This window comes from Balaenoptera physalus (assembly GCF_965194825.1).
Source record: "Balaenoptera physalus genome assembly, chromosome: 12".
Taxonomy (NCBI): domain Eukaryota; kingdom Metazoa; phylum Chordata; class Mammalia; order Artiodactyla; family Balaenopteridae; genus Balaenoptera; species Balaenoptera physalus.
Window position 1 is genome coordinate 7209156 of NC_138897.1, and position 27353 is coordinate 7236508.

The 27353-nt window shown below is 40.4% G+C and overlaps 1 protein-coding gene and 1 long non-coding RNA gene across 2 annotated transcripts in view; one reads left to right on the forward strand and one right to left on the reverse strand.

Annotated features, from left to right (window-relative positions):
* The window catches only part of LOC309639108 (uncharacterized protein), a 1002784-nt gene that overhangs the window by 622834 nt on the left and 352597 nt on the right, over positions 1–27353 (reverse strand). The window lies entirely within an intron of this gene.
* LOC309639128 overlaps positions 928–27353 on the forward strand; it is a 422446-nt gene continuing 396020 nt past the window's right edge. The window contains exon 1 of the long non-coding RNA XR_014251490.1: positions 928–1382. This is a non-coding gene — a long non-coding RNA (uncharacterized lncRNA). The remainder of the gene's footprint in view (positions 1383–27353) is intronic.

Genomic DNA, 27353 nt, shown 5'->3' on the forward strand with positions numbered 1-27353 from the left:
TTGAGGTATTTTAGTAGCATATTTGGAATATTTGATTTTGTTGTTTTCACTTATAAAACCTGTGTGTCTTGGTGTTCTAATGAGGCATTTAAAAACCATAATTATTTTGATAGCTGCGACTTTTGACATATCGTTTTCAATTTTTGCATCTACTGGATGTCATGTTAATCTTATTTCCTTTCTTCCCTTTTTTTCCTCAAAATACCATGTCTTTTGTTCATTTCTCTTTACTTACTGAAATACTGAGAAAAAAGATTTCCATTTTTCCAATGTTCTTATATTAAAACATATTTTAACTTCTATTTTTCTATTAATGTTGAGAATTTCTGTATCCATAATATTCAACTAATCAAAAGGGAACATGCTTTTTTACTCAGCACCACAGAAGTTTACTGAAATCTGGAATTTTTAATTCCAGATTTTTTTCTACTATGCTTTGGCTGTTTTAGAAAATTCTTTAAACTTCAAAACCACACAGCCTCAGCAATTACTTGTTTTGCATAAAGATTTTAAGTCTAGGTGCACCATTTTCTTTGCCAAGCATGCTTTCTTATAACCCATGGTATCTTCTTTGTCCCACTCCTTTTATGTTTGGTTGTATTCTTACAATTTTGTTTCTGTTTTGGGGCAAAGTGGATAAATGGAAGGTCAGAATTTCAGTGTCAATGTGTATTCTGTTTTCTCATACGATTTAAATGACAGTTTGCCTGGGTAGAGCATTGTAAATTGTCTATAAAGCTTAGTAAAAATTAGAAAACTGCAAAATACAGTGTGTAGGTGTGTATCATTGTGGGCAGTACGAACACTTGGGCACCATTACTGGGAGGTAGACTAGTTCAGCCATTCTGGAAAACTGTCTAGAACTACTTAGTTTTACAAGTAAATTACCAACCAGTGTATATATGTGTAATTGATATATGCAGAGAGAGTGAATTTTGCATACATCCAAACAGATATGTGTATGAGAAATTCTGTAAGGTTATCTGTTGTAGCAGCCAATTAAAGGCAAATCAGGTTATACTTCCAGGAGAGGAGACAGTTTAATACAGTGAATACACAAAGGAGTATCACAGAAGGAAAAGACAATATACACATAACAAAAAAAAATTAAGGGTTTCCTGTTAGGTAATATGCCAGAAAAGATACAGAATTCAAAAACTACGTATAAGAATTCCTAGTAGGGGGCTTCCCTGGTGGCGCAGTGGTTGAGAATCTGCCTGCCAATGCAGGGGACACAGGTTCGAGCCCTGGTCTGGGAAGATCCCACATGCCGCGGAGCAACTAGGCCCGTGAGCCACAACTACTGAGCCTGTGCGTCTGGAGCTTGTGCTCCGCAACAAGAGAGGCCGCGACAGTGAGAGGCCCGCGCACCGCGATGAAGAGTGGCCCCCGCTTGCCACAACTAGAGAAAGCCCTCACACAGAAACGAAGACCCAACACAGCCAAAAATAAAATAAATAAATAAATAAAGCAGCTTTCACTAAAAAAAAAAAAAAAATCCTAGTAACATATAGGCTACCAAGACTAAATCATAAATAGAAAATATGCAGCATCCAATAACAAGGTTGAATAGTCATCAAAAACCTCCCAATAAGGAAAAGCCCAGGACCAGATGGCTTCATTAGTGAATTCTACCAAACATTTCAAAGAGCATCAGTGCCAATCTTTCTCAAACTTTCCCACAATTTGTAGAGAAGGGAACACACCCAAACTCATTTCATATGGCCAGCATTACCCTGATACCAAAGCCAGATAATAACACTACAAGAAAACTGCAGACCAATCTCCCTGGTGAATATGGATGTAAAAATTCTCAAAATATTAGCAAACTGAATTCAACTCGTACATTAAAAGAATCTTGCACCACAGTCAAGTGGGATTTGTCTGTGGGGTGCAAGGATGGTTCAACATATACAAGCCAATAAAATGATATACCACATAAAATCATATCAACTCTTACCATAAGAATGGTCATTATAGGGGGCTTCCCTGGTGGCGCAGTGGTTGAGAATCTGCCTGCCAATGCAGGGGACACGGGTTCGAGCCCTGGTCTGGGAAGATCCCACATGCCGCGGAGCAACTGGGCCCGTGAGCCACAACTACTGAGCCTGCGCGTCTGGAGCCTGTGCTCCGCAACAAGAGAGACTGCGATAATGAGAGGCCCGCGCACCGCAATGAAGAGTGGCCCCCGCTTGCCGCAACTAGAGAAAGCCCTCGCACAGAAACGAAGACCCAACACAGCCAAAAAAAATAATAATAAATAAGTAAATAAATAAGTCAGGAGCTCTTTTTTAAAAAAAAAAGAATGGTCATTATATAATGCGAAAGAGGAACTGGCTAACACTCCAGTGGTAGTTATTTTGCTATCAAAACATGTACATCTTAAACTTACACAATGATGTCAACTCTCTCTCAATAAAACTGGAAAAATACGATTTTAAAAACAAGTTCTCAGAAGTATTTGTTAATTCTACTTTTTAAATGTCATTAACATATTGCTGTTTATTCTTTAATAATTTGTTCTCCCTTGCATAGGTCACTTAGGAAGGATATACTTCTATAATACCCATTATCAAAATCTTTGATAAAATATTAAAATTTTAAATGATTATGAATTCTTAGATAAAAGAAACACCAATACGTTGTACTTTATTTGTCTTAATTTTGTGGTTTTTAATCTTCTGTATCTAAAGGTTTGCCTAAGTATTAGTAAATAAAGAAGCTGGAGAAATGCAGAACAGAGAAGATACTATTTATGCAACAACTATAATATGCAAACAGTGACAACATTTATGGATATGGCTATTTCCCATTGAAGACCTCATTATGAACAGGCCGATGAAGAAAGGAAAGATAATTGTGACCAATTATTTCGGAATTAGGATGTGTGTTTAAAGAAAAAAATGCATATGAATAATCCTAAAATGAGCAGTTAGAGAAATATGACTACAGTTCATCCTTAGCCTTGTAAAGCCACATTCATTTCTAATAATTTTAGAATGAACGGCATGTGGTTCCTCCTGTCTGACAAGCATGGGTAGACACCAGCCAAGTGAATTCTTTTCAAATATAACTTGCCTGCCACACAAATAATTCATTTAGAAAACATACACATGAATATTAGATTTCACAAACATTCACTACTTTACCCATGGATATGTGATCAAAGAGTAAAAGAAAATTGGCCCCAACATTATGTTTTGAAAATGAAATGATTTTAAAACGGTAAAACTATTTCATTAAGAGTCAAAGGATAGAAGTGGCTGCGTGGAGCTCTCAAGTTCTGTACTGGAATCTATAGAGACAAGCATTCTCCATAAAACCACTCTAACATGGAGACCAAACTATTCCACATATTCCCCAATTCACCACCAGTTTCTATGTCTTCAGAAGATTTATCACATCTGACGTCATGTCGAGAGCTCCGTGGATCATTTGGATGCACTGTGGGTTTTACTGTAAGTGAAACGGGAAGCACTGGAGAATTTACACAGAAATGAAATGACCTGACTTACTTACATCATCAAGGGATCACCGGAGGCTCTGAGCAAAGGCAGGAGCAAAGAGACCAAGCAGAATATGGACCGAGCAAGAGATGGTGGTCGGGAGCACGGCAGCGGCAGCTCAGAGAGCACACGGGCCGCTTCATCGGCAACACCAGGAGCGTAGACGACAGCCTTCCAGAGAGGCGCCCCCAGCTCCCACAGCTACGCAAGTTCAGGTCCCCGTGACAAATCCCTTGTTAATACACGTAACGGGGCGGGGGAGGCAGGATGAGACAATTCATACGGACATACGTCCTAGGGATTCTACTTCTGATCACATCCTGACACACACAGTAAGGTAAGTAAAATCTGAGCAAAATTTAGGAAGTAAAATAAATATAACCTAATCACCAACTTGAGAGCAGTGAGGAGGTCTACAGGAGATGGAAGAAGTGAGCATGAGTGGAGGGACGGTGGCGGCATCACCAGAACTGACGACGTGAGAGAGACAGTGAGTTTACGTGGGAAGCCCAGTCCCCATGTGAATCTAATGTGCGATGTCACAGTGTATTCAGTCAGCATCTACTCCCATGTTTTTTTTTTAAATAGGTGTTTATTCACTAGATAGCCATTTTCTTTTCTAATAAATTTATTTATTTTATTTATTTATTTTTGGCTGCATTGGGTCTGTGTTGCTGCATGCAGGCTTTTCTCTAGTTGCGGTGACCCGGGGCTACTCTTCATTGCAGTGGCTTCTCTTGTTGCGGAGCACGGTCCCTAGGCACGCAGGCTTCAGTAGTTGTGGCTCATGGGCTCTAGAGCACAGGCTCAGTAGTTGTGGCGCACGGGCTTAGTTGCTCCGTGGCTTGTGGGATCTTTCCGGACCAGGGCTCAAACCCATGTCCCCTGCATTGACAGGCGGACTCTTAACCACTGCGCCACCAGGGAAGCCCTACTCCCATGTTAATTCAAGAGCGAGTTGGAAAAGGAACATTCTAAGAGCCAAGAAGAGAACCAGCAAGAGATGGTGTCCAGTAGCCCGGGGTGAAGAATTTGAAGATGGAAGGCGCAGGGAATGGGGTCAGTTGTGGCAGAGGGTTTAAATAAGGAAGAAAGTGTAGAAGAGAACATTTTCGGTTAACAATTAAGGAATTATTAATGACCCTAGTTAGCACTTTACATTTTATGTTTACATTTATTTTGTGAGCAATAGGGAATGAAAAACAGTCCCCAAAATGGGTTATCAGTGTGTCCTGTTAGTGATTTTGCGGGCATTACATAAAATCTAACTGAGAAGACTAACTTTAAGAAAAAATATGGCTTCTATTCTGCATCCGCCTTGGAGATAAGCATAATGCAAAACACCTACAATGTGCTTGAGGTTTGACTGGATACTGTTTTGTAACCCTCGTCCCTCTTGTCCGCCCCCCTCTGCAATGCTTTTGATCTTACCTTGCCGAGTCTCATTTCCCACATCTTATACTCCCGACCCTATTTACCTTTCTGTATCTGTAGGTTCTTCTCCAATTTTTAAATAATGTAGTGAACTGCTGAGTATTCCAATCCTAACAGCTCTTCAAGATCTACTGAGAACAGTCAGCCGTTTTACAAGTTTCAGCGATCACACCCCCTCCCCAGAGCTCAAAGCACTCCTTACAGAATGTTAAGCGGAGTATAGACGTACTTAAAATATATTGAAGGTAAACTTTGAAATATTCGCTTAAGGAAATGAAAGCAAATATTAAAAAAAACAACAAAATTAATATTTTAAACATGGATATTACATTCTGGAAACTGTTGCAAATATTTTATATTCATTATCTCACTTTTCATAACAACTCTGAAGATACTATTATCCCAGAATTATAGATTAGCAAACTAAAGAACAGAGAGGTTAAATAAACTTTCCCAAATTTACACTAGTAACAGTTGAAAAACAATTAAGTCCTTCCGAGTCCAGGCCCAAGATACCCTGATATGTGTGGTAGTGTTCACACCAAATAAGAGATAACCATCCTGGAATTCATGCAAATATCACAAATCACTCAAGAGCACGACATGGCACCAAAGAAATTTCTATTTTGAAAAAAGTTGGCATTTTACTGTCATTAGAAAAATCAGCTGCATTTTCTATGAACAAAAATGAACACATTCCACGTCTGAGATAAGTCCCACCACAGTCCTTGGTAACCTCATAAACAGTCATTTCAGAAGGTGAAACCTTAAGTTAGCGAAATTTTCCTGGTTATAAAAACTCTTAAATTTTTTAAATCGCCAAGATAATAATCCACTTGTGTTAGATCAAGATTATCACACCCCACAGGACGATGTGGAGGTGATGGAGAGGAAGGGCAGAGTGAGTACGTTCCTGGAAGGAAAACTGTCTAGAAAAGTAACAGGAGGTTGCAATTACTTCCTGGAAAGCAAGGGAAAATGCAAGTTCCCCGCCCCCGCCCGGGAAAATTGGAGCGAACCTGCAACACCTGCTCACAGGTTTCAGAGAAAGCAGGAAATCCAGCACTCAGTGCCTTGACTGTTACCCATGGATGCAGCCCAGGACACAGAAAGGGGACCTGGGCCTCATGACAATGACACAGGTGCTTTTTACTGAGACTACTTCACTCCTCCACCCTTCCTTCCCCATCAGCTCCCGATGGCTGCACCAGCTCACAGAAGCGAATGCAAACGCGACCAAGTAGGCACACCAAGGAGGCCACGGCCAGGAGGAGGGCCCAGTGATAAACATTTGGTTAGATGTCTAGAGATGCAACCCTTTGGGCTAATCTGGTAACTCGTAAGATGAGCAGGATCACACATTAAAGTATCTCTCATCCCTCACACCTTCCTGGTAGCTATTATTTTAGTAAAAACGCTTTCCTCCAATTGCTAAGGGAATGGGAGCTTTGAAGGAGAAGGTAAAGAAGGATTTTGGAGGACTGAACCGTATCATTTGGGAGTGAGTTAGGAACACTCGGGCTCTACCAGAGGCTTCCATCAGCCAAGGATGACCAGCAGTGTATAGAAAACATGCTGCTATAAGAAGGTTTAGAGTTTTTACAAATTTCTCAGTCAAAACTTGGCTAAAAGGAAATATGTCTAGTATAGGAAACCACCTTGGAGCTGGGTTTGACCACAATGGGCCATTCCTTTCTATCTGTAGAACCAGCAAAAAAAAAAAAAAAAAAAAAAGAGAGAGAGAGAGACATCAGTGCCGAGGACATGCCCACGACAAGGATAAGTGAGAAGACACCCCGCTCCCCGACTCCCAGGCTCCTTGATTCCACAGGGAGGTGGGTCAGAATTTCACTGAGAAACGCAGTCTTGCACGTTAAGAATCAGCTGAGGGGAGACCAGAGCCGGCCTGCCCGCATGCTTACCATTAACCGTGGAAGGGGATGGATCACCCCTCGGGCACCTTCCCTAACACCACGCAAAGACACTTCTCCTAAGCCGTCGTTCCTCTTTCCACATGCATCTTCTTTCTGGAACAAAGATCTTCTAGGATGCCCGATCCCTAGCACAGCACGAGCCATAATTACCTTGATTCAGACACTCTTACGGTCAACGTCCTGCCAACGGGCCTGTTCTGTCCTTCACAGAGAATCGCACCGGGCAGCAGCTTCTCAGAAGCTGGATTCTGCCACCAGCCAGGCCCACGTGACCGGGCTCCTGCAGATGGAAGCGACCCGAGTCACCTCCTGGTCCGGCCCCTGAAACGCCGGCCCCTGCACCGCCCTGTGCTTCTCCCGCTGCGAGGACGGCTCCGCCCCCACCCAGGGCGACCTGAGAAGCCGCTTGTTGAAGGTGCTGAAGACCCTCACACCAGCGCCAGGACGTCTGTGTGAAGGGGGCTGCCCCGCTGGCCTAGACAACCCTCCAGTATCTTAGTCTCTATTGTGTCTGAGTCCTTAATCACTTGGGGGCCAGTTTCTGATTGGATCTAGTCCCCCCACTCAGAGAAACACCTAGAACAGCAGGACATCCTGAGGCGCCGCCTGCCCCTGCGCCGTGAGGTGAGTGGGAAGCTTGCCCATCGCATTGCAGCTTCACTTCCTTTGTGATGGGGCCGCACCTGCTCGTCTCGGGCACAGGTAATTAGGGCTGATACAGCACTAAAGGAGTTTAGAAATGCTCAGGGGGCTCATTCCAGAAAGATTAAAATAGCCTAATGCACGAGCAGGGCCCTGCTCCTGCGCTGCCATGAAGGACAGTTATTAAAACCAACGATTATCGCTAAGGACAACTCTCTGACCCGGGGGGTGGGGAGAAATCAGCCGGGCTTCACTTACAACCATTTGGCTTCCCGCACCCCAGTGACTTTTCAGAAAGACCAATTAGCTCTGCGGGAAATGTAACTGGAGACAAAGATACAAGCACGAGAGAAAAATGTGAGCGATAGCTTTCATTTTCTTAAAGTTAAATGTCCCTTTTTGTTCCCAGCAATATCACGCCAGCCGTTCGGTCTCAGAGGGAGAGAGGTGATTTCACTGGCCCCTAAAAAATGCACTGATGCAGAATCACGCTGTGTGACAATGGCTTTTCTGTCACTCCCCAGCTCTTCCCTGTGTCCCTCTTCACCCCATTCAGTTTTTAATTTGCTTGTCATACAATCCCTCTAACCTCGCCTATAAACGAAAAGATAAAAAAGCTCTCAGCAAGACGGAGCACTGCTGTACACCAGAGCGCTTGACACGGGTGTGTTTCACTCCGTTTGCAAAATCCCTGCTGCGGCAGCCGCTGCAAACCACCGATCCCCGACCCAGTCAGAGATGCCCACTTCCTATGGTCCCCTTGCTCGGGTTGTCAACACACAACATCCCCTGTTTGAAGTTCAGCATGTCCCCCCAAAAATTTACCTTAGGCCACCCTGTCACAAGTCTCAGCCGCTTCAGAGGCTGACAACTCACTCAAGAGGGTTTGTTGCTTGATGAACTCATGTCTGCCTCAAAGTGAGGGCTGGGAGGCTTCTTTCCCTTGTTCTGTGCCAAAACAGTCATGCCAAGATTGATTTTAGAGTCAGAATTGTGGTGCTTCAAGGGATCTTACAAACCCTGTAGTACAACTCTCTGTGGGATCTACAGGTTAAGTGACTTGCTTGAGGGCCACCAGATTAACTAGCAGAACATCAGCCACGTTAACCCAAGGCCCCTGATTCCTAGTCCTCACTCTTTTCTGTGCTGTGTTATGAGGATTGATATTATGAAACCCTGTACCATCTAAAAGAGATTAGGGCAAAGATCAGTTCTTTGCTTGTGCTGCCCTATTCCCAAGATTAATTAGCGAGTTCCTCGCATGACTCACATCAGTGATGCTGCACAGTTCACTTTATGCCCTTTGACCGGCAAATTTCTCTCAACTTTAGCTTCCGGCTGGAAACACAGGAAAGGCTCAGCACTGGACCTTCCCGTCAACATCAGCCTACCACCATGCAAGCACATGACCAATAATGAACCAAGAGGAAACTTTATCGGTTGGACTTTAAAAAAAAAAAAAAAAAGTAAACGTAAGTATCTATTACTACAGCTAAAATCCGTAACACTCACAGCACCAAATTCTGGAGAAGACGTAGAGCAACAGGAACTCTCGTTCATTGCCAGTGGGCATGCAGAATGGCCCAGCCGCGTTGGAAGACAGTTTGGCAGGTTCTTACAAAGCCGAAGAGAGGCTTATCATCCGATCCAGGAATCATGCTCCTACGTATTTACCCAAGTAAGTTAACTTTTGTTCACACAAAAACCTGTACATGAATGTTGATAGCAGCTTTATTCATAACTGTCAAAAATTGGTAGCAACCAAGATGTCCTTCAATAGGTGAGTCAATAAACAAACTATGATACATCCAAATAATAGAATATTATTCAGTGATAAAAAATGAACAGTATCAAGCCATGAAAAGATGGAGGAACCTTCAGTATACACTGCTAAGTGAAAGAAGCCCGTCTGTAAAGACTACATACTATATGATTCTAACTATGAAATTTGGGAAAGGCAAACTTAAAGAGAAATTAGAAAGATTAGTGGCTGCCACAGTTTCAGAGGGAGGTGATGAGGTAGAACACAGGTCATTTTTAGGGTGGTGAAACTATTCTGTATGATACTGTAACATTGGATACATGACATGAACTTGCCAAAACACATAAAACTGTACAGAGTTAATCCTAATGTAAACTATAGACTTTAGATAATTATGTATTAATATTGGTTCAATATATTATAACATAATATTATATAATTATACCAAAATGCAAGATGTTAATAGGGGAAACTCTGTGTCCCCTATGAGGGAGGGGGAAAATGAGAATTCTGCTCAATTTTTCTATGAACATAAGACTGCTTTAAGAGTAAAGGCTATTTTTTAAAATGTAAACACTGCATATTCAACATGAAAAGCATTACCATGTTGATATAGTTCTTGCTGACATAATCTTCCAACTGCAAATGTTCTCACCTTTCAATCCAAGTTACTGAGGCCATCCCCAAGCCTCTTAAATCACTTATGATAAATTATTTAATCGTAAGTCGCTGCCCTTGTGGATAGTACATTCTAATGATAATAGTATCATACATTTATGTACTGCTGACATAATTGCCCGTATTGCTCTAAATTCTTCATACGTGTTAACACTCACAAAACTACAAGGAATGAGATCATTAGTATCATCCTCACACAGATGTGAGAACTCAGGCTTCTAGAGACTAAGGTACTTGCCATAGTTAGAGATAGAAAGGTTCTCAAAGAACTGAGATTTGAACCCAGACCATCTGGTTCTGAAATACTTGCTCACAACCACTGCATCAGAGCAGATAAAACTACGGTAAAACTTATGAATCTGACAAGTGATTACAGTTCTTCCCAGAGAACCCAAAACTCAGCGGCAGAAACTAAGGAGACAAAAATGAACAAAGTAAGATTAGGAGCCTCAAGAAACTCACATGATTAACTAACAAACTGTGTTAAAGGGCTGGGACAGCAAAGGGGAGACCTAAAGGAGATCATGTGGCATCAGACTTCAGAGAAGACTTCAGCTAAAAGACCCTTAAAGGCAGGAGGCGGAGCAGAGGGGCACAAAAGAGCACTGGTATTTGGGAAGTGCAAGCAGTTGGACAAACCCGCCCGAGCATGAGGAAGTGGTCCAAGATTAGGCGAGCCTGGGGCAGATCAGGGAGAACATTCTGCGCTGGTGGTTCTCCAAGCGTGGTCCCTTGGCCAGCAGCATTGGCATCACCTGGGAACTGTAGATACGCAAGTTCTCAGGCTCCATCCTCAGTTTCAGCATCTACACAGCTGACCCTTGAACAACGTGGGGGTCAGGGAGGTTGACCTTCCGAACAGTTGAAAAGCTACGCATAGTATGCCCTCCATACACAGGGTTCCTCTCTATCCGATGTTCCTCAATCTCCGCAGTTCCCCATCCGAGGAGTCAACCAACTGGGGGTTGTGTAGTACTCTATAGTATTTACTACTGAAAAATATCTGCATATAAGTGGACCCACGCAGCTCAAACCCATGTTGTTTAAGGATCAATTATTTTAAAAGCCCTCCAGGTGATTCTGATGCAAGCTAAATCCTGAGAACCACTGTCTGTCAAACATGTGGATGTCATTTGGTATCAGAAAGCTACAGAAGGATTTTATGAAGGGGAGAAACAGGTGTAGCTAGTAAAATCTACTCAGCTAGTCAAAATGGAGTCCCATGGTCATCCTAAGGTGCTTTGAAAATACAGGAGATTACACAATCAACTGATTATGTGACTTTCCAACTTCCAAAAAGTTGTCCCTGATGCTATTAGTTACTGAAATAAAGAGACTTATTGGACTTTAGTGTCTTTATTTCTTTGGCCAATAACTAATACCTCACAGCACCCCCATCTCAGACTTACATATAGATATACATTCCACTTATAAGAAATACTCTGATATGAACCCAGAGAACATATTTGAAACTAGAAAATAAAGCCTTTGAGAGTCATTGAAGAGGCCCTTGTTTTGGTCCCTTTTTTTTTTTTTTTTTTTCTTTTAAAGTCCCCATTTTAAAACTGGCTGGGGGCTACCTCCATTTTATAACGAATCCATCCCCTTTAAAATTCCAGAGAATATCACTGGTCTGTGAGGACAGAATTGGGTTTTGGCGGCGGGGGCGGGGGGGGGGACTGTGTCATTCACCTTGTTTCCTCTCCTCTTTTGGGAGAAGGGCTCTTGTTTTACCCCAGCTGGTTCAAGATTAAGAATTTGGAGGCTTTCAACAATAAAAATCACCTGAGAAGGTAAAAATCTTTAAAAATATTGGTTCATGGAGAAATGAAAATTATGACTGTACTAAGGACAGAGTTGACAATCATAAAAAGTTACCATCCTGTTGTTGGCAACTTTAGGTTATGTGAAGGGGGATTAGACATACCACTAGGGAAAAGATTTGAGGAAACTATTGTTATTGCCATAAAAAATCTGTTCCCACCTATGCTGTTCTTGGTTAGCCACTGCCTTAGGAATCTACTGGAGACCTCCTATAATTAAGTAGTTTGCTTCCATGTGTGCTCTATTCCATTTGTTTATGACTTTCCAGTTTATATGCCTACAGGATTATGGGGAAATGGAATCATTCGCTTACTATAAAGGGATTCATAATAAAAATAAATCCATCACTTTGATTTATGTGATTTCTAGGGCCACTAGAATGGAATTTGCTCTCTTCCTGGTAAGTACCACAAACTTCCCACCTGTGCCTTCATGGCCACATCTGTCCAGCACATGACACACTCCAAGCCCCTGAGAGGCATTTATCACAGTCAGCTATTCAAAGTACAATAAACTTTAGAACAGGTATTAATAATACTTAGCTCCCTTGCCTCTGGCCTGCCCACTAAAGAAACATCAATCCCACTTTCTCCTTTCCTACCTAGGATTTTAAACTATATGCACATTTTACTGGTTTTCTAGTTTAATTCATTTTCCATGTGAATAGAAAATAATCTACCATCAAAATAAATGATGTGAGTGGTCTTTAATAGTAACTACCACTTTTAAGCAACCGTAAAAGAGACTTGATATATTATGACAAAGCAAATGATTTTTTGTGGCAACAATACAGATTTTAGAACACTGTCTTGAAATCTTGACTGAATAAAAAGTCCATTATTAGGATGTCTCAAAAAAGTAATGTGTGTTCAACTTTAAATCAAATTACATTTATTGAGACAATTAACCAATTATATGAAAATATCTGTCTTTAGGACAAATTAACAAGGAATACAATAACTCTCTTCCCAAACACTGTTTTTCATTTTTCTGGTTCTAGGAAATCCAAAACAAATGCCAATCTCTTAAGATTACTTTCTTTAAATAACACAATGAAAGTTAAGGCCTTCCATTTTAGAGATTCAGAGACAAATCCATTAATTATTGAAAACATAACTTTATAAGACAATATTCTTGTTTTTATCGCCTCTTCAACCAGTTCTCATTTATGTTGCACACAGACAGGAGATTCCAATCTGGACTCACTTTGGGGTTATACCAAACATGCTCTTAAGAGATATTGAGACCGGCTGGGACCTGGGACCCTTACTGCAGGGCTCGCACCTGGACAAACGTCTCCACGAGCAACAGATACACAGAAACTCTGAGGGACTAGAAATGACCGCTGGCATGCGCAGTTGCGGCAAATTATCAACAACAAGACACAAAAAGGCCAAAAAGCAACTGCCGTTTCTGAGGTGCTGGGAGCAAAAGCAGGGTCCTGCGCGTGATGCCGACACACAGCACCGCCAAGGCGGTGGGCGGACCCCCTAAGACCCCCTCCAGCCCGACCCAACAATCCGCTCCCACCCTCATCCCACTTAAGGCACCAGCCCGCCCCACTCAGGGAGCAGCGAGGGCACCTGGTACCCGTTGTGGCCCCCTCGCGCTGCAGCAAGAGGCCCAGTAAAGCCTCGCCTGAATTTCTCCTCTGGCCTCTGATCAATTCTACTGATTAAAGAGTCCAAGAACCTGCAGCGGTAACTATTACAGAGCAGCACAGTTATACAAATCATTCAGCTTACCAAATTCCAGCCCTCATCAGAAACTCCACAGAATTTCCAAGAAAGTGGCCAAAAATTCGTTCGCTCTCACCGCACATTTTATACTTGGCCTGATTTGTTAGAAAGTTCTTCCTCATATTGACCTCAAATCACTTAAATTTCAATCTGTGTGGTTTCTAATTCTATCATTTGGGACTAAAGAGTGTATTTTTTAAGAGTATCATATTCTCTTATTTTCTTCTCTTCCAACAAGTTATTTTTTAACTGCTCTCAACATGCCAAAGTTTTAAGCCCTTTTGCATCCATTTCATTAACTTAGAGAAAAATCACATATTTTTAAAACCATGGCGTTGAGAACTGAAAGTACTTGATTTTCTGTTCACATTATGAGTAACTACTATAAACCATGCACTGGCCTTGATGCTCTGGGTGCAGTTTAACAAATTAAGGATTCAGCCTACCAGAATTAAATCTTATTATTAGAAGGCCAATATCACATTACATTTCTGGTAGTTTTTATGCACCTTTCCTCACCTAAGACTTGGAATTAACAATAATGGCTTTTTGCCTTTTTAATGTTAGTAGTTGCTAAGTCTCATCTCCCACACTCTGTTATTTTAAGATGAACTGATAGTAAAAGCCAGCTCAGGAAGCATTGTTTGTAAAGGTCAATAATAACGAGAAGGCTACAAAGCAACAGAGTGTGCTGTAAGACTGAGGTTAACTGGAACAAAGCATTTGAAAATAGATTTGTCGGTATGTGATAGGAAAAGATCAAAGTGTTTAGACCTCTTAATTTCTGAATTGAAATTTCCATTTTGGTGAATTTGTCCTCAGGAAATATTGAGAGCAAATGCATAAAGATGTGTGTAACAGCAGTATTTTTAATATTGTTTTGGTGAAAATAAAACCTAAATATTTTTTTAAACAGGAAACCACTATAATAATTACAATTGTTAAAATCAAACACAAACGGAGATCAGACCTGGAAACTTCTTGAGCAGACAAAACCACTTTACTCATACAAGCAACACTTAATTTAGCTTATTTTGCAAGACAAGTGAGACTTGACCTCGTACACCTCTTGTTAATGCCTCTGAAAATCATAAGCAAAACTTATATTTTTCCCCCCAAGTTGATAGAAGCTAACCAATTCCTTACCGTCAAAAAAAACGCTAATATTATAACCAACCAGTGTGAGGAATACACAGTCGCTGCCTCCTTACTGTATAAACTGCTTTTTAACATGCCTCTGAGGCTCAGTCCACGTTTGGTTTCAGGGCTCCCGGTTCACCAACTTTGTGTGTGTGCACAATAAATTTTCACTAATTACTTACCTCAGTGATTCAGTGTTCTTACCTCTGCTATTTCTGAACTTTTGACACAATTATGTAAAAACACAAAATTCTGGATGGAAAAACAATGACAACAAATGCATATTCTCATTACACCAGCTTGGATTTTTACTGCATTTTAAAAATATATTTTCAATTCATCCAATATATTGTAATGTCTTTACTACATTTATTATAAATTTTTGCCTTTGGAGTCATGAGACTTGAGCCAACTCCCAGCTCCTCCACTTGCTAGTTGAGGCCAAGTAACTAAACTATTTTAAGTTTTAGTTTCCTCATCTCTAAACCTGAAATAAGGACGCTTATTTTACAAGGTTCCAGTAACTAAATATTTCTCCGTAAGTCTAAAACACTATGTCAGCACTTTGCAAAACTGTGTCAGCATGACTAATGAAAATTTTCTCTTGCTTTGGTTTGGTTTTTCCCCTCAAGAAGCAACCATATTAACACTGTGAACCAAAGAAGACAACCAGTATGTCTGCTTACCTTCCGTATCTCTCAAGGGCCGGACAAAGAGCAAAAAGAAAACAAAAAGGGAAGCAGAAAACCATAACAAGGTTGGAAAACACGACATGGAAAATCTACACTCCGAGGTACTGAAAAACAGACTCATAGAAAACATAAAAACCAGGGGAAACACTCACCCAAGAGAGCAGCGGAAAGCGTGGTCCTTCCCAGAAGAGCTCCGAGCAAACTGAAGCCGAGAAGCAACCACTATAAGAATCAGGTGCGGACCTCCCGCCCACGGACAGGGTAACCACTAACAACCTTAATTCCCGACAGCTGGCCAGTGGGTGCTGCCTCTCCCCGTTCCTCGGGCCCAGGGCTGGTTAACTACTAACAAGGTCAATTCCTGACAGCTGGTCACATGGCTGCTGCTTATCCCCATTCCTGGGTTGGAAAATGGGGTGGAAAAAAGCTTTAACTTCTTGAATAAAACTTGAGAACCACTCTCAAAAGAAAGTGGTTTGTCTAGGAGCAAACCAGTGTGGGTTGTCAAGCCCAAGATAAAAGAGCAAAGCTTGAGGAAACTCTGGGCCTTGTATCAGATGCTGAAAAAAAAAAAAAGAAAAAAATCGCATGTGTAACAAAAACGTCAAAGGCAGCTTTCCCCGGGGAATAAATGCAAGTGTTCTCCCTGGAGATTAGGAGCCTTTATGTTGGCATTAGTGGGGATCTGCAGCCTGGCTCCCTCTGTGTTCTACCCACACCCAGGCCCACTTCCCAAAACCACCCCATGGGTCCTTCCATTAAAAGGAACGGACTGTTAGGAAAACGCGTCCACAGCAGCAGAGGAAAACCACCCAAGCCAGCTATATTCATCAGCCTAATTCTTCATGGTTAACAGGTTGTAAGCGGTGATCACTGAGTTTCTGAGGAAAATTAATAGAATGTGTTAAATACAAGACAGCACGCCCAAAATGGAGTCGCTTATGCTAAGCCACATGTAGTCAAACCAAGACAAACTTGATGACAGTTTCGGCTCTCCAGGAAATGGAATCTTAAACCAGTCAGTCAGGAATCAGCTGATCAGCATTAGTTACATAACCTGCCTGAGACACACCTGCCATCCACTAAAGGCAAGTAACTTTGCAATAACCAACTCACTCTTCTTGCAAAGTATAACTTCCTTGTTCCCACTCCCCTCTGCCTGTAAAACTCATTTTGTACAGCTCTTTGGAGCTTCTTTCTATCTGCTAGATTGGATGCTGCCTGACTCAAGTGGATTTTTGCTCAAATAAATTGTTAAAATGTTTCATATGCCTCAGTTTATCTTTTAACACATGAAAACAATACTGATACTTAATCAGTTCCTAATCCAACAATCATAGCTATACCCATTTTTGAAACACAAAAAAAACTAAGGTATTTTGCAGTAATTCATATACTTCTGCCAACAAGGTTCCCTGATCAATGCACTTTATCAATGAAAGAAATTTAATTAATCTAATGTGACTTGCTCATAGCAAACTGCTGTCTGGACCTGGTGTGTCTTAGTTCTACATGCAAACATTCCATTCTTTGAATAATATGCATAAAAATCCTGCCAGAGATCAAGGTTAAACACACGAATCTCTACTTTTCTAAATCTGACAATGTCCCCAATTTAAAAATCAGAATGACATTGTCTTGACATTTCTCCCATTTTCCACATGTTTCAAAAATGACCCACCTGATTCAGCAATTTCCAATTTCATTTGCAAATGCCTTTGGTAGGGTAGGAAGAAATTTGAGCCCAAAACTTGACTATTTTGAAAAATAACATTTTGTGTATCTGCACAAGAGCTTTATATTATTATTTCTTTATTATCCATAATAAATCTATGAGTCAGATATTTTTCCCCATTTTTAAGATAAGAAGGATAGAAGAATGATGCTCAAAGAAGAAAGAAATTTCCTAAAGTGCAAGAACTAGTGACAATGCCAAGTTCCAATCTATGTCTGTTTGGGGAAAAACAGTCCTCTTTTCCTTTTTATCTATACTTTTTTCACACTTTTTTTGTGTGTGAAAATAACTTAGAAGATAGAAATAGAGTAGCGGTTTAAAAGGTCAACACTTATCATTTCACAATAAACTCTAATAGCAAAACCTTCCTCTTCTGATCTTTGTAAAATTAAAAACTAATGAGATAAATAAGTAAATGAATAGACCTGTGTTGCTAGCGTTTTGGTGTCTGCTCATTTCAGGAAACAACCTTCCTTACACCATACAATTCTGTGCCAACACTTGCTATTCACCCTTGAATAGGGAGGCCCATAATCTCTTCTCTGTCTTGTATACATCCTTTCAGAAATCAGAACTAAGAAAGCTCCTACACAGCCATATTGGCATGTTTAGATACTGCGCCCTGTTCATCACAGGGAAGTTAAATAATTGCACATTGGATTGAATTCCAAGAGAAACTCAACTCTCTCAAGCGATTTCTTTTCCAGAGACTTGTGCTTTGAAATGAAGCTGACATTTCACTTAAGCTTTTGAAATCTGCTATCATAGAGGAGAGCAAAGCAGTCTGGTTATTTTCAATTTCTCCTTCCTTGACGATAATACACCCTTGGCTAAAATAGTCACATTTCCTTAAGTTCCCTCACCAACTCCTGTTAGACTGCATTCAGAGAATCAGTTCAGTCAATTGTTTCCCATGTCTTTGCAGTTCTCAAACTCTGTGTGTATGTAAGTATCACCAAGTATCACCTAGGATGCCTGGTTTTAAGAATCAGAAACTTTGGTGCCACAAGCAGAATTTATTGAATCTTTGGACTGCCCAAGAGTCTGAATTATAAAATATGTACTGTAAGATTTTTAGTGTGGGTGTTGCATATTCACATTTTGAGAAACAATGTTCTACCTTGCAAGAAATAAAATTCTCAAAAAGATGCATCAGGATTTTTCCCTGATTCTCCACCTTAGGCCAAGAAGTGATCCAGCCAATGCCCAGAGAGCAGACCCTGAGAGCTTGCCTGCATCTCTTCTGCACCTGTCATTCATGTTATCAGTTTGTCCATCTGGCTATATAGTTCAGTCACTTTCCTAGAATAACACTTGCTTTAATGTCTCTATTTAGCCACCTGAAATGTTCACTGATACCTGCAATTTTCTGTACAGTGTAGATATTTTTGATGCATAAGATTACACTGCCTTCTCCTTCACAGTTTTCATTGTACAATGTATAAGCTTTCTTTGTGGTTGAATCTCAAGGACTTGGGACAGACCCTGGCAAACAGTAATTCCGTAAGTTGAGGGAATCACCATCTTTAATCCTGAATTCCTTTCTATACAACTTCACTGATACCAGTGAGATGACATTTGCTATCCTGAGTCAAAATCTTAAGGTCTTTTTTCAGCTCACATTTTACATGTTGTAATTGGGTAGCAAAGTGTACATTGTACAGGATGTCACTATAAAATAAGGCTATAGACAGAACTAACAGAAATATTCAGGAGTGACTGTTCTCACAGCAAGTATTTCCCAAAACAATATTAATTCTCTATTTTTCTTCCACAAACTCCATTCAGTATGTGTTAGTAACTCATCACAATTTCGTGTCAATAACAAACACAATACATAAAAGGAGGGGAATTTTGAGACTATAATCATTACTAGTTGTCCCTTAAATTATTTGACGTTGGTACTATAGTATCCCTTTTATAGAAATATAGAAAAAATTAAGGAATACTACTGAATTAAGTCAAATGTATAGAAGCCATATACTTTGATGAAAATATACAAAAGCTGCATGTTTTCACACAGTGATTTCATTGAAACTTACCCTCCTGCCAGGGAAATGTTCTGTTTTCACTGATCACTTTATTTAAGAGTCAAAATGATTGAAGTTAAAGCAGCAAATGTGCCTTTGTTTGGATTTTGGAATCACATCACATCCTAACTGAGCTACTCTATTGTTCCATGAGAATTCAGAGAACTAAACGTCCAGGGAGGCTGGGCAAAGTTACATGCTGTTGACCCTCATGAAGCTTTTGCCTCAAGTTACCAATATGTCCTCTGATCATCACTGATAACCTCTGTGAAGTCTAAAGGTTGAGGAGTGAGGTGGGCTTAGCAGCCTCCTGGGTCCCTTCTCCCAGGTCTAGATAGTATTCTAATCTCCAGTCCTCTCCTAGTATCCAAAACTTCCTGCAAAACAGGATGTTAGAACTTCCAATTATAGCTATTTTTATCTAAAAATTATGGGGAAAAAATTAATTCTACTAATGTTTACCATGTGGATTGAAAACGGATGTTCGCCCGGACAAAGTCTGTCATGAATATGTAACCATTTGCACTGGTTCAAATTTGTGGAGTTATAGATTATATTTCCTAGCTTTTAATTAAAAACCACAAAATGGGAGGCTGGTTCTAAAAGATGTCTGCAAAGAAATCAAAATTGAAGATAATATTAATAATGCAAGCACAATCAAACAGCAAAAAATATTCAATGTGATCATCATATTTTCCTAGTCCAAGCTCTTTGTTTTCATGAGTTTAAAAACAACGATGGTGGGGCTTCCCTGGAGGCCCAGTGGCTAAGATTCTGCACTTTCACTGCAGGGGGCACAGGTTTGATCCCTGGTCGGGGAACTAAGATCCCACATGCTGCACGGAGTGGCCTAAATAAATAAATAAATAAATTAATTAATTAATTAATTAAATGCTTTGAAAAAATTAAAAAATAAAAGCAATGATGGTGAAGTAATTAGGTCTGATAAAAGACCAAAAAATTGTATAAGAAAACTGCTTATCACTTGCAATATGCTTCTCTTTAAATGTATATTGTGAAATATTAGCTAATAATCAGTAATTCATTTTAAAGTTAAGTATCAAGAACATGAAAACACCTCAATTTTTCAGCAAATGATAATAGAGTACCTTAAAGAATTTCAAATGCTGAGAAGGCTTTTTTGAGGTTTCTCACTCAAAAATAGAAAACAAAAACCCATAAATTTGGAAAACACTTGTTCTTTCAGATGTATTAAAAATGGCTGAAATAGTACATACATGAAGGACAGCATAATAGCAAAGTAAAATGCATTCCTTTGTCTGCAAATACTGCTAGAAGACATGGAAAACATTGCTGAAAAACTGAAAAAACAATGTTAGAAAAAAATATGTAGTGTGGGGAAACTGTTACACAGTTGCCTGAAAATACAGATGTTGCTAATGTATGAAGCTTATAGTATTTTGGTACATTATAGATTCTCTTTCAACAATGAAACACATTGAAAAGCTACTTTCTGTAAGCCAATAGAAAGAAATACCAGGAAAGATATCATCTCAATGCTAAATTAGTTCTTAGATAGAAAACAATGTTTTATGGAAAAATTGTGTAAACAACCATTGATGGAACAGCTGCTCTAGCTGAAACAAAGAGAGAATTCCAGAGTGAATCTATGAGCAAGTGAATTTTCTTCACTGCATTATTCATAAGCAAGCAAATGCAGCAAAATGCACAATGTGTTACAGGATGTCATGGATGTGGCAACTTTTACATAAATGGCACATTTAAAGTATATTAGGATCATTACAACATTTGTAGTGAGATGGGAAACGATCATGAAACCCTTTTGTATCAGAGGTGCGCTAGTTATCTTGGGATAAATTATCTAACTAGTTGTCAAAGTTCAGTGTTCCGAATTTACTAATCTTGTTTGTGAAGACAAGTGGCTATATGGATATTCTTGCCAGTTGAAGTTTAAACACACACACACACACACACATTCTTCCTTCCACGCAGAGGTGACATTTTAACCACTGAGAAAAGTAACCATTTATACAAATAAACTTATGCTGTGGAGGTGATATTTTGAAAACAATTGTTTAAGAACCACTTGGGTTCCAATCGTGTTAGCGGTTGCAATTATGGAATCTCTGTGCTTCAGGTTCTTTATCTGAGAGGGAGATAATAAAACCTACTTCATAAGATTGTGGTTACGATCTGATGAAATAATCATAAGAAGAGCTTAGCCCAGCATCTAATAAACAGAAATCATTCATTCAATACATGTCAGCTGATGTCAATGTCACTACCGCCACCACCGCCACCACCGCCATCACAGCCATCACAGATTTTACTAGCATGGTTCACTTGCAGTGTGCCAATTTGCCCAGGTGGAACGACAGTCCCCAGAACTCCCTTTCTTGTGTGTGTCTGGTTAGGATGGGCCACAGGGGAGATTCGGGGAGCTTCCGGAGGTTGGAAGAGAGGTAGCAGCCACTTTGAAGCACATGGACACTGTCGCTGATCTGCTGAATCACCCCATTAGTATACAGGAGCCCCGGGGCCAGATGTGTGTCTCAGCACCATCAGGAAGGGCCCTGGCAGCTGCTGGATACGCCCGTCAGCAAGGTCAGGGGCAGCAAGAAGGGGAATGAGTGTCAGTCTGTTCTTGTGGGATTGCAGCATCCTCACTCTCCTCCCTTCCTGCCCATCTGCCCTGAACTTCAAGCTCCAGCACCAGACGCGGAGACAGACCCCAAAGGACCACTTAACCAGCCCTCGTCATTGTGTAAGCCAATTCCACATACACTCACTTGTGTACACACACACACACACACACACACACACACACACTAATACACCAGTCAATTGGCCTGCAGAAAGAAGATGTGGCACATATGTACAACGGAATATCACTCAGCCATAAAAAGAAACAAAATTGAGTTATTTGTAGTGAGGTGGATGGATCTAGCGTCTGTCATACAGAGTGAAGTAAGCCAGAAAGAGAAACACAAATATCATATATTAACGCATATATGTGGAATCTAGAAAAATGGTACAGATGAACCTATTTGCAGGGCAGGAATAGAGATGCAGACGTAGAGAACGGACATGTGGACAGAGCAGGGGAAGGGGAGAGTGGGACGAATTGGGAGATTAAGATGGACATATATACACTAACATGCGTAAAATAGCTAGCTAGTGGGACATTAAGCACGATGAAAGCATGAGCACTTTCCCTCACACACCAAGGACCCTTCCCCCTCACTGTGGCCCCATGACTAATCCTGCCCTTGATTGCATCCATTCTTCAAGAAGGAAGGCAGGGAACTCCCTAGCTTTACCTACTGCCAAAAAATCAAACTGGACCTTTCTACTTGTTTTATTTATTTTTTATTTTTTTTAACATCTTTATTGGAGTATAATTGCTTTACAATGTTGTGTTAGTTTCTGCTGTATAACAAAGTGAATCAGCTATATGTATACATATATCCCCAAATCCCCTCCTTGTTTTACTTTTTAATTGCAAAGAGAATATACAGAGAACATTCAGCCTTATTGCTAACTACCATTGAGTATAAGATTGCCCTTTCCTGATCATTGGTCAACTATCCTACGCTATCTGCATGGCTCCTGGAACCAACCTCAAATGCACTCCATCATCAATTTTCAGAATATTCTTCCACTGTTCAGAGTCATGGGCTCCAGGGAAAGACATTGGTGGGATTGTTCACACTCCTGTTTGGTCTTGATCTCAGAGCTCAGATTTTTCATATTCCTTTTTTGGTCCAGCTGATCTCTATTTCTCCTCTTTTCCACATTTCTCTACATTAACCACATCTGCCTCTTACATTATTTCTTTTTGTCTCCCAGCATGCTTCATAATCAGCACTAGGCACATTCCTGGTAGCTAACAGCAACTTGTAGTGAATACCTGATTTATTATGGATGGATAGATAGATAGATAGATAGACAGGCAGACTTTCGAGGTACACTTTTCTTGGGCAGGAGATTTCTGATGACCATAAGGAAAATTATAAAAGGAGAGGTGAATAGAGAGTTTATCAAGGAAATATGCTACAAACTATTAAGCCAGATGGAGGAAATGAATGCTACGTTCCATAGATCACAAAATTGTCATGAGATGAAGATTTAGTAGTTTACTCCTTGCTTTTAATGAGAGCAATTTTAAAAAGAAACAACTCTGCTTCATTATAGTTAAGAACAGGAAAGATCTGGTCAGTGCTCTTGCAGGCTCTCCCTCCCTCCTTCCCCACCCTTAGGACTCTCCTACTGCCTATAATTCACTTCCAAGACTCTGATAGCATCCTCATAATGGTCTTCTCAACAGTTTTACCATTAGAGCTTATTCAAAAAGTCGGATTAGCAGAATCCCTCCAAGAATGGGAACATTCTCTCAAGCATCATAAGCACTCCTAGAAAAGATCTGCGATGTCTAGCAAGCAATTAAAGCCCCTAAAACAGACTGTGTAGCTGTTCATCCTCATTAAGAGATGGGAAAATACAGGTTGAATTACCTTATAGCAAATTATATGGGAAAGTAGAGAACATAATCATATAACAGAAGACCTCATTAACCCCTCCCATTTTTCAAAGTACGCTCTACCAATTGTCATTCTAGCTTCCAGAATAGACTAATACTCCAGAGCCAAAGCAGAGGGTTATTGCAGAATCAGAAGCAGCATTTTCTCTTTAAATCAACTCCATATGCTTCAACAAAAGCCCAGCTGAGAACATCCAGAGTGAGGTAAAAACAGTGGTCATCACTCTTGGATTTTATACTTTATAAAATATTCCTGAACCTTAAAATGTGTTTCTTCACATCAGGAGAGTTTCCTGTATTCTCTGACACTGGGTGAATTTCATATCCAGACATTCTATGTTCAGTATATGAAGGAGTTGAAGAGAAAACATAATTTCCTATTCAAAATGCTTGAAAAACTTAACTGTAATATATCAATTTCATTGTGATTAAAATATATCACAATAAAGTACAATATAATTTATTAGCCTTTTAAAGTTCACTAATTTATTTTGCATCATCCTTTGCCAGTGGGATGTGATTTATTTGTATAGTCCAATTTGAAGGTCACTGTCTACTCCTGAGAACTACATTTCAAAACTTTTTAATTAAATCTTAATGACTATATTGATATTTATATTTTATAAGAGAAAATGGTCAAAAGGGTATATGAGACATGGCCTTTGAGAAAGACTTCCTATTTATTAATTTAGAGGTTATTTTGTTCTCTTTCTTAGGATCTCATAGCTATCTGTGGCTCTGGGCTGTGGAATAAACACTTCCTTTCTCGACAGTTCTCAATTAGTTCTCAGTCATATTAGCCACCCTAGCCATCATTGCTGAATTTATTCTAGTGTTCTGTTCTACAGCTCAGTTCTGTTCAGGAATTACGTCACAAACGACGAAGCAAAGGGCATGTTATCAGCATGGTTTGCTGGCTCTCCAGAAAACAACAGGGCTGAATGATCAGCTTCATGTGTCAGCTAAGGACACTTAGCTCTTCAAATGTCGCTCTCAGATGGAGGTTTTTTCTCCTCTCCTTACCTCAAAAGCTGTAAGTGTTAAGGATGGATACGAAATAAATCCTTTAGAATCAATCACCAATCAAGCAATCAAATGAAATCCATTAGAAAGTCAACTAATACTTATAATTTAAAACTTAAACAGAAATAATGAATTACAAATAGGGTCATTTAATACATGGAGTGAGAAGAGAAGCTACATAGGACCTTTAGGGCTTTTTTTAATATATATTTTTCACTTTTTATGAAACGGTGCCAAAAACTACACAAATGAACAAAGCTGGTGTGACTGACCTATCTGGATGGAATAGGACATAAAATGGGAGTTTATTGTTTCATTTTCATTGGGGGCCCAAAGACTTAGATCAAAACAACAAATGCTAACATTTTCACATACCAAAAAGAAGAGCCAGACCATCGAGGTGAGACTTGCAGGTAAGGGGGCAGAAGCCAGTTATGCTGTTCTTCGATGACCACACACTCCCTGCCTATGAAAGAAGTTAGAGACTAGAGAAAGGGTTTATTCAGATGGATCAGTGTGCAGTTAAGCCCATCCCATATGCCAACAGATCTTCAACAGTAGGCCAATGCCCACTTTTCCCCTGGACCAGATGATGTTGGGCTGGGGGTGGCTAAGAGGACCAGCTGAGGGAGAGGCAAGATCCCAGGGGTCAAGGAAAAACTCAAAAGCAAGCCAGAGAAGATGCATTTTGTAGGATCCAGGAAATTTCTGGTGCAAGGTCTCAGCATCAGGAGGAGAGAGATGTCTAAGGAAGCCTCAAACTTGCGATGAAAGTATCTAATTAACAGCCTTCCCCATCCCTTCCTCTCATTTCCACCATCAAACATTCTTCCCTCCTTTAGATCCCAGAGCACAGGGAGCTAGATGGTAAGAAGAGAAATACATGAAAGAGAATAGAGAAGAAAAAATAAATTGATCACACCCCCATTCCTGTCTATTCGCTTCCCATCTGGACATGGCCCAAACTGAGAGCAGCCCTGGGAAGATAGATAATATAATCTCCTTTAAATCCTACAGAAAAATGAATGGCCCTCTCCCACCAAAGAAAAGATTCAATACAGGGCCCAGGGCTAGTTAATGGCAGAGCCCAAAGCGGGTCTCAGGATGCTTAGTTCAGCGTGGCTCTAGGACTGTGCCCATGTGCACAGGTGAGCTTCTGACCCAAGATGATCTTCATCAGGAAGGTGAAATCTCAGATTGAAGTGACCCTAAGTTACTGAGGAATTGTAAGTAATATATTTTTTAAATAGCATAAGCACGTTCTATGAAAAAAATTACACTAAAATATGTAAAGCATGTTCACATAGTAATAACTGCCATTTATTCAGCTCCTACTGTAAAGATAGGATTAACCTCACTTGGGTGCGATACTATGTGCCCACTGATGTACCACACTCACTCATTTGTCCCCCTTCTCAGCTGTATGAGAAAAGCGTTATTAGTTAGTCTTATTTTACATATGAGAAAAATAATATTCAAAGAAGTTAAGTCACTTTTCCAAGGCTACTCAACATGCATGAGGTTTCAGGAAAATTCAACTCACAACAAATCTCCAAGGCTGTACTCATCTCAATAAACTCCAGCGAAGAAAAAAAAAAAAAAAAGGAAGGAAGGAAAGAAGTGTGAAAATTAATGATCAGAAACCTCATTTAAAATGGAGTCAGGGGGCCACAAGGGAGCACTTTCAGCCCTACCACTTGCCATCAACTGCTGACCCAACAGGAGGAGATGTGCCTTTGCATCTCCAGCAGGAAGGAAGTTACTACTTTACTACCAAGCCGGAGGAAGGAAGAATTTCCCCTGGCTCAGCTCAGCAACAGCCCAGCCAATAAGAGACCATCACAACTCAGCCAATGAAAAGCCACTACACTTGGAACTCTCAGTTTCCTCCAATGGGCTCTTTATTTATAACAGCCCGTCCCAACCCCCACCCCCTTCTCCTCTATAAAAGAAGGTCCTCTCTTTCCTTTTCCAGGCTTGCCTGTGGTTCGCTATGGATGGCAGGTTCGTAAGTGCAAGTCTTTGGTGTTCCCGAATAAACGCCTTTTGCTGGTAACTGGCTGCTGTATTGTTTTAGGTCAAAAGAAGGAAAGAAGAGGGGAGGGAGGAAAGAAAGGAGGGGAGAGAGAAAGTGAGGACGGAAGGAAGAGAGGGAGAAGGAAGATAAAGAAGGAAGGAAAGGGGAAGAAGGGAAGAAAGAAGGAAGAGAAAGATGTCAAAGAAGGAACCGCTCAGGGTCATGAGCTCGTGGAAAACAGGTTCAGACGGGCAGCTAGGAAACACTTTCTGCTCGGGGACAAGCGTTATCATTTTAAAGTTCGGACGGTGTATAACTCCGGAAGGAAACATGAATCCCCCTTCTACCTTAAAATTAGGGAAAGGGAAATATATGAAATAGGAAATTTTAGGGATAATCAAGGTAACTTTGTGTCACTGCTTTCAAGTGGAACTGCCCAGAAAACGGAGTCTTATTGTGCATATTGAGGGTGAATCACAAGGTATAATTTTTTAAATTACCAGACATCTTCCTCTTTCATGAGCATCACCTTCATTATCTTCAGCGTCCACCAGAAAGCAGGCATTAGTGGAAAGTTAAACCCCCAAATCTTTAAGTTGTTGCAACAAAAGCAATAGAAGCGGTCTTTCTTGGGGTCTATGTCACATTCCATTTTGTCCAGACACAAACAATTCC